Below are 9,085 nucleotides of genomic sequence, written 5' to 3' on the forward strand. Positions count from 1 at the left end.
ACGGATATCACCATGGACAGTGGGCATAAGAGGCCAGGGGAGGCTAAGCCTCCCCAGACAGCAGGCCCGTCGCCTTTGGAGCACACCATGGCCAAAAGGGTACCCTGGCTGTCAGGGCCGGCTCCAGGCACCAGCATTCCAAGCTGGTGCTTGGGGCAGCAATCTGCAAGGGGCGGCAGTCCGTGTGTTTTTGTCCCCAAGCAGCGCGTCGAATTGCCACTGCGGGTGGCGGGGGCAGTCCCTGTGCCCTTAGGGCGGCAGGTGCATTTCCGCAGTGGGAGCAATTCGGTGGCAGCTTCTATGTTTAGCTGTCAGGGGCAGCTTTAGCTAAACATAGAAGCTGCCACTGAATTGCTGCCACAGCGGAAACGTGCCTGCCGCCCTAAGGGCACACAGACTGCCCCTGCCGCCCGCGGTGGCAAGTCAGCACAGTGCTTGGGGCGGCGAAAACTGTAGAGCCGTCCCTGCCAGCTGTGGTCCTGCCCATGCTCTGCCCCAAGGTCCCACTCCAGTTTGTCCTCTTCTCCCTAAAGCCCCGCCCTCCCTCCGCCTCTTCCCATCCTTGCTCTGCCCACATGGGGACGGGGGGAGGAGGTGAAGAGGCACAAGTGGTGGATAGGGAGGTTGCATGAGGATGGGTGGATGGGGCCTCAGGGGGGGCCGAACAGGGCCGGAGGTGGAGCATAGGTGGAGCTTCAGGGGGAGAAGGCTAAGTAGGAGTGAGAGCATGGTCTGGGCGTGCCCAGTCTCCCCAAATGGAAGAGTCACAGGCTGTCCCTGGATAGTGCATTGCACTGGCAGTTAGGAAACCTGGGTTCTGTTCCCCCTCTCTGCTAATGACATTCTGTGAATAGCCAAGTAATTGCCTCTGTTTGTCCTCCCACCCTTTCTCTGTCATGTCTATTTATAATGTGAGCTCTGCAGAGCAGGGACTGTCTTCCCTGCTGTTTGTGCAGTGCCTGATCTCAGTGGGGACTGTTAGAGAATTTAGGAAAATACAGACAGTTAAAAGAACAGAGCGAGTGGGAAGGGAAAACAGATTTTTTAACTGATAATAGTACAGTAAAGTTAATAAAACTTATAAAACACAAACTGCTTTTAAATGCAGGGGCATCATTTCAATGAAACCTTTATATTTTGATGCTAATTTAATTGAAGGTCGGTCTTGGGACCAGCATTTGACCTATATTTTAGGGCCTTCATCCTGCCATCAGACCTGTGCAGGTGGACTCCTGGGCCGTGCAGAGCCCCACTGAATTCAGTAGGACTCCAGGTGGGGGTAAGAGTTTGCTTGTGCAGATACGATTGCAGGATCAAGTCTATGTTTGCAAGCTGCTTGTAATTTTTTTTAATGCATCAGTTTTATTTTGCTAGAACAACATCTCTGTTATCAGCCTAGCGCTGATCACTAGCAGCCCTAGGAAACAGCAATCATATGGGATCCAGCAGTAGCAAATCAGCCCAGCAGCCACACGTGGTCTGATGATAACAAACCAGTTAATATATTTAAAAGATGAAAAAAGCTGGCTGTGAAACAGATTTGAGTGTCAAGCACCTGGAAAGTTAGTAGACATGCCTAGATACTATGGGGACGGGCAGTATACAATATCCCAAGACACAGCGAAACCCAGAATTATTGAAAAGCTATTATGGTGATGCCTTTTAAATTAATAAGAACATAAGAATGGCCATACTGGGTCAGACCAAAGGTCCATCAAGCCCAGTATCCTGTTTTCTAACAGTAGCCAATGGCAGGTACCCCAAAGGGAATGAGCAGAACAGATTATGATCAAGCGTTCCATGCCCTGTCACCCAATCCCAGCTGCTGGCAGACAGAGGCTAGGGCCACCATTTCTGTCCATCCTGGCTAATAGTCATTAATGGACCTGTCTTCCATGAATTTACCTAGCTCCGTTTTGAACCCTGTTATAGTATTGTCCTTCACAACACCCTCTGGCAAGGAGTTCCAGAGGTTGACAGTGCGTTGTGTGAAAAATACTTTCTTGTTTGTTTTAAACCCGCTACCTCTTAATTTCATTGTTCTATGCCCCTTGTTCTTGTATTATGAGAAGGAGTAAATAACTCTTCTTTATTTACTTTCTCTATATCACTCATGATTTTATAGACCTCTATTATATCCCCCCTTTGGTTGCCTTTTTTCCAAGCTGAAAAGTCCCAGTCTTATTAATCTCTCCTCATACGGAAGCCATTCTATACCCCTAATCATTTTTGTTGCCCTTTTCTGAACCTTTTCCAAGTCCAATATTTCTTTTTCGAGATGGGGTGACCACATCTGCATGCAGTATTCAAGGTGTGGGCGTATCATGAATTTACATAGAGGCAATAGGATATTTTCTGTCTTATTATCTATTAATATCTCTCTTAGCATCTATAATGCTATTCGTGTTACAGAGCAGTGGCATTCAAGGCATCCTGTGTGCAGATGAAGCAATTCAGAGACAGGGGTACCTAAAGAGGAGAATGCACACCATGGATTTGTGCTCTGTACTGCTCCTCTGAACCCAGCATGCAGAGGTTTGAGGAGAAAGAGTCCACCAGAAGGCAAGATATTTTGATCCCATCTGACCCAGCTTGGAATCCTATGAAATTCTGACGGCATTTGAATGATGCAAAACTAATATTTGCACAAGCACTGCCTGTCTCATTCAAAGACTTCTACAGCCTTGCTGGCCAAATTGAGCTCTCGATTATGCTAGTGGAAAATCTAGAATGTGGCCCTAAATCTGGTTAATCTCCATCAAAACAAAAGTAGTTAAAATATTTACTCTTTCTAATGAAACATGCAAGGTAGTAACTTTTATAGTCAAGAAATATTCAGCGTTCAAGCTGGCTAAATATATGGTGAAAGAATTTATAGGCCTGGCATAAGGTAGTAAAATGTGTACTCTAAGGACTCTGGTTAATTTTTAATTTCAGGCCATTGTTGTTATGACTGTATCATCGGACAAAAAAGGGGCATAGGCCCTGTTTTAAGGTAATATTCTTGCCTTATTCACAGGACAACACTGCACATTGTGAGGGACAGCTGAAAAGATGGACTGAATGTGCGGCAGGGCCCACAAACTAAGATGTTTTAGGCTTTCAACTCAGGCTAAGCCAGCAGAGGATGGGCCTATCAGTATGCGGATCCAATCCACTAGGTTGATCAGAGAGCAGGGTATCATGTGACAGTAATAAAGAATTATGGGAAGACTTTGTTCTTTACATGTGAAATCCCCGCCTGCTTGGTGTGACACTTTGTCACCATCTACTGTTGGCTAGACCAGCTAGAGCAGGGATCAGCAACCTGTGGCACATGGCCCACCAGGGGTAAGCACCCTGGTGGGCTGGGCTGGTTTGTTTACCTGCCAGGTCCGCAGGTTTGGCTGATCACGGCTCTGGGCCAATGGGGGCTGTGGGAAGCGGTGCGGGCCAAGGGATGTGCCAGTTGCTGCTTCCTGCCACCCCCATTGGCTTGGAATGGTGAACCACAGCCAGTGGGAGCTGCGATCGGCCAAACTTGCAGACGTGGCAGGTAAACAAACTGACCTGGCCCACCAGGATGCTTACCCTGGCCAGCTGCTTGCCAAAAATTGTCGATCCCTGAGCTAGAGATTGATGAGCCTATTACAGCCTTGGGTAAGAAAGATCTTTCTATTAGCTCAGGCAATAGAGGGTCACGATTTAAGCTCAAGAGGTCCTAGGTGTGATCCCCATGGCCGATGATATACACAGAGGTATTTGTGTTACAGGCTGATCAAAGAACTTTATTAGGTTAAGGAAAATGGTATTAATCTGGAGCTGGTTGAAAAACGAAAATTTTCATGGAAAAATGTTAGTGTTGTTTCTGTTTCACAGGGTTTGAACCAGACCCATTATTTATTTTCCACAAAGTTTTTTAACTAATTATTTACACTGAAAATCTTATCAAAATAAGTCCAGAAAAATGTTCATTTTCTGAAAACCATAAACCAAAAATATCCATGATTTCAGTAAAGTTGGGCACTAAAATGTCAGTTAAAATGTCGATCGAAGATGTTGCAAAAAATGTGAAGAAATTTTACAAAACTTTTTCAAGGCAAGGCCATTTTTGTTGACGTACCCCACTGGGTTCTAAAAATTGCAAGCAGCTCCAGTATTATCTGATGAACTTTCTGTCTGTTTCTTTCTGTTTTCCTATAGAGTTTCTGCCTAGAATCTTGCCCACCCCTTCCTTCTTGGCTTCCTGCTATGGATTTAAAGAAATAGTAGCTATATCCTCACAAGACACACCCCTCTAACTCTGCAAATGAGACTGTTTTGTAAACCCATTTTAGTTCCTCTCTCCATGCCACAGCAATTCTGCAGAGTTATGGGTGCCCTGAGGGTGCCCCCACAATCACAATGAAAGGAAAGCTGGGTAGCAGGAGCTCCCGTCTGGTTGGCAGAGACTTTAGAATCATCACAGCAGTGGTGGATCTTCCTGGGGGACTTGAATAAGTAGAGCGGAGTAGCCTTTTGGAAGGGTGATTCTTACATGGGAGGTAGCCTGGGAAAAAGCACAGACATGTTTGCATGAGAAACAAATCAACAGAACTGACATTGGCTCAACTATATTAAGGATCCCTCTTCATGATAAACTGCTGGTAGAGCACAGAGATGTCAGCATTTGGCTGCGGTCACCCTGAAGTTTTTCTCATCCTTTAATGCCATTTTTGATTTATAGAGGCACTTAGTGGCCAGATGTGAGGGAACAGCCTACAGTCAAGAAGGATGTTAACAGAGTGTCGTCTTGATCTGTTTCCAATGAGCGCCTGGCTATTTAGTCTCACTTTCTTGGCCATATATTTTGAGCCTGGGTTAAATAAATCACTGATTGGTCAATGATGATTCACAACACATGAACCGCCCCGCCCATGTTCCAGTCATGTTAAGACTGTGATGCAACCATCAGAAGGAAGGAAATTAAAAGTGAAAGCAAACACCTTCCCGACTTAACTCGTTCAGTTAGAGAAGGGGAATACCTGGAAACACAAAAGACCTTGGCATAATAGTGAACAGGAAATTGGATTTTAGCTTTTAACAGAGTGCCAAAGGGGAAACAAATTAGCTGTTGTGATGCAGAATTAGAAGCATCACATCACGAAGTGGGGAGGCGATCGTACTCTGTATGTCACTGTTGTGATTAAAAGTACGTCTACACTGGAGGTGTAATTTCCAACTCATGAAGACATACCTGGGTTAGCTCTGATTGGGCTAGTGCGCAAAAAATAGCAGTGTAGACACAGTGTGTGTGGGGAGTGGCAGGATGGACTAGGGTCCCACGAGCTTGATCATGTCTGAAACCCTAGTACCCATGCAGTCCCCTGGATATTACACCTCCAGCTCCAGTGTAGACAGACCCTACATCTACACATGTTCAGTTCTGCGCACCTTAGTACCACCATTGGCGAGAATGTAGAGAAAAACAAAGAACGTGCTTAAGTAACTGTAAAGACTGAAATACAAGAAAAGATTAAAGTCACTAAATATAGAGAGAGCTTGTTTAAAGGGTGACTGATATGGTGGGGAAATGATAGGCGCCTAAAAGCATTTGAAGTGTGTAGATACAAAGGAAGGAGAAGAATTATTTAGGGTGATCCTGGGAGCAGAATTAGGGGATGACCTTATGCAGAAGTTAATTAAAGCTGCATAGCAGTACAGAGAGAAAGATGTGGGTGTATGGAATAGTCCAAGTGGAGATGAACCTGAATTGGGAAATGGGGTTAAAACCATTGCCAGCCACCTGAACTTTGGAAAAGTTTGGCTCAAGATTCCGATATGAGCATTACGCTCTGGGGCTTTCTGCATAATGGAAACAAGATGCCAAACCTGAACTTTGGGAAAGTTCAGAATTGTTTCTGAACCTGGCTATGAGGTCTGCAGCTCTGGCCCAGCTCTATTAAAAACAACAACTGGACAAAAGCATTTGAAGATGAGACTATACAGCAGGGGAAAACAGGAGCAGAGAGAATTCTATAAACTGTACATAGGACACTCACATGTGCCAGCCAGTGGTTCCTTTCTTCTCTCACTCAGACATACCATAGGCTTTCTTTTTTGCTTGAAAAATGCTTGTCCCTTTAATAACGGAATCACCCTTGGTGGTCACTGGGGGAAAACATGCCTTTTGAATTACAGGAAAAAGTACTTCACAAAAATTGTCCCAGTTTTGCAAACCCAACAAAGAATCTGAGAGCCTTGAAGAGCCTCCAACACCAGGAGGTTTGCCTATCCCAACTTCTTTTCATTATTGGCATTTTCTTGCACCTCTCTGCGTCTGGACCCCAGCTGAGAATAGAACGACCAGTGCCAAAGTACTGTGAGAAAGACTGTTTGTGTGGTCAGCCCAGCCCAGTCAGAAGCAGAAAGTACCAGATTTATCATGGGAAAGCCTGTTGTTGTTACTGATTTCTAGCCTACGTTAGCTCTGCAGGCTTAAGGCATCTACATAGGCTTCTTCTAGACACTAACTCGGCAAGATACCTAACTTTAAGCACATGAAGTTAATTAGGACCTTCCTGAGAATCTTGGCTGCCAGTCCAAACTAGCAACATTTTTAGGTTTGCCCATGTCTCCTGTGCCAGCCTAACATAGTTTTGGAGAAAGTGTTAGAATCAGCAAGGAGCAGCTATTTCCTTCACTCTCTCTCTGGTCCCTGTTACGATAGTATCTGAGTGCCTCACGATCTTTAATATACTCATCCTCACAATGCCCGTGTGAAGTAGGGAATTACTATTATGCAATCCTAGGATGTATCAGGTGAGGTATTTCCAGTACAGATAGGGAAGTGTTATTACTGTTATACAAGGCACTGGTGAGACCTCATCTGGAATACTGTGTGCAATTCTTGTCTCTTGTGTTTAAGAAAGATGAATTCAAACTGCAACAGGTACAGAGAAGGGCTACCAGGATGATCAAAGGAATGGAGAGCCTACTTTATGAAAGGACAGCTAAGAAGTTTGGCTTATTTAGCTTAACCAAACAAAAGCTGAGAGGATATATGATTTCTCTTTATTAATATATCAGAGCAATAAACACCGGGGAGGGAAAGGAGTTATTTAAATTAAGGGCCAATATTGGTGCAAAAACAAATGGATATAAACTGCTGATCAAATAAGTTTAGGCTAGAAACGAGATGAAAGTTTCTCACCATCAGAGAAGTAAAGTTCTGGATCAGGCTTCCAAGAAGAATAGGGAGTGCAAAAAAACTAACCTGTTTCAAGATTGAGCTTGATAAGTTTATGGAGGGGATGGTCTGATGAGGTTGCATACAATGGCATATGGCCCACTCATGACTGCTCTTAGCAAATATCTCAAGCAGATGGAAATAGGACACTAGATGAAGAGGGCTTTGAGTTACTACAGAGAATTCTTTCCCAGGTGTCTGGCTGCTGGGTCTTGCCCATATGCTCAGGATCTCTATATTTGGGGTTTGGAAGGGATTTTCCCCCAGGTCACATTGGCAGAGACCCTGGGATTTTTTCATCTTCCTCTGCAGTGTGAGGCATGGGTCACTTGCTGGTTTGAACTAGAGTAAACATGAATTCTCTGTAACTTGAAGCCTTTAAATCAAGATATGAGGATTTCAGTAACTCAACCAGAGGTTATGGGTCTATTACAGGAGTGCATGGGTGAGGTGCTGTGATCTGCAATGGTACCTTCTGGCCTTAAAGTTTATGAGTATTAGTCCCATTTTACAGATGGGGAGTTTAGGCACAGAGCGGCTAAGTGACTTGCTCAAGTCATACAGAAAGTTTGTGCCAGGACAGGGAATTAAATCCTGATCTTCCAAGTCCTAGGCTTGTGCTCTAACCACTGGATGGTCCTTCCCCTCAGAAGCTCCCACCCTTTCCCACTTCTTATGAGGTTCCTGTCATGTCCACTTCTTCCATCCTTTCTATTTCAGAGCAAAACAAAATATCCTAACCCATAGGGAGTGCCATGAATACAGGAGCATCATGCAAAACAGCACAAATCACACCTACATTTTCCCCATCCTCCCCATTTAAAAAATTAAAAGGAAAAATAACCCTCCCTGTAACTTGCAAAGAGTCTGATCCTGTACTCTTTCAACAAGCCAGTCATAGTGGATCTGCCAAGATCTGCTAGCCAATCCTCTTGATGGTTGAGCTCAACAATGGATGCTGTGTGTGTGTGTCACCTTTACCAGACTGCAGACGAGACACTCTTCCAACCTCCTCAACTCTGGCTGCTGCAGAATTAGCGGTCTTCCCCAGATCCTTTGTGGGGCCCGGAACACTGTTTGCCCATGTCTAACGGTGAGGCGTGCAGGTCTACAGAAATCAGCACGATGAATCCAAGCACAGATATGATATAAAGTTGCTACATGAATTATTTATAATTATTCCCTTCCGCAGCCACTTGACATTTGACATTGCTGAAAGGCTGTGTTTGCTGTGCACGAATCAGGCATAAAGCCTCCTCCAGTTTAAAGTAACAGAGTAAGCAAAAGTGTATGTGCTATCAATCAATGGCTGTAATAAAATTTCATTGACTGAGAATGTTTTAAGTAAAAACTGGATTTCAAGCCTGAACACAAAGGTGTCTCTTTGGAGTCATTGCACAGTAATCTCACTCGATGGTCAAAAGAACTCTAATGTCTTCTAATTTACAGACAATGTGTATGTCAAGTAATTAAGGGCTTGTGACAATGGGATGGTGTGATGAAGGGTATGAATGATTGGGAGGATATAACAGGGTCCTAGGCAGAAAAACTTCACAGTGCAGTCATCATTGCTTTGTGTTTGGCATATATTCCACTTGTGTATCCGAATGAAGGACAGTGGCTAGAGGCCAAAGGGGAAGTTGTAGTGTTGGTCCTGAGCCATCTTGTTGGATGTGGGTCTGTAGGTAAGTGTCTCCAAAGTTGGCAAGTGTTTGGATATAGTGCTTTTTGGTTAAACTTATCTCCAGTTGTCATAAACAGATAGCTAAGGGTTAATGTCTATTTCACCTGCAAAGGGGTAACCAAACACCTGACCAGAGGACCAATCAGGAAACAAGATTTTTCAAATCTCAAGGGAGGGAACTTCTGGGTGTGGGT

The sequence above is a fragment of the Chelonoidis abingdonii genome, chromosome 7, assembly GCF_003597395.2.
Source record: "Chelonoidis abingdonii isolate Lonesome George chromosome 7, CheloAbing_2.0, whole genome shotgun sequence".
Lineage (NCBI taxonomy): Eukaryota > Metazoa > Chordata > Testudines > Testudinidae > Chelonoidis > Chelonoidis abingdonii.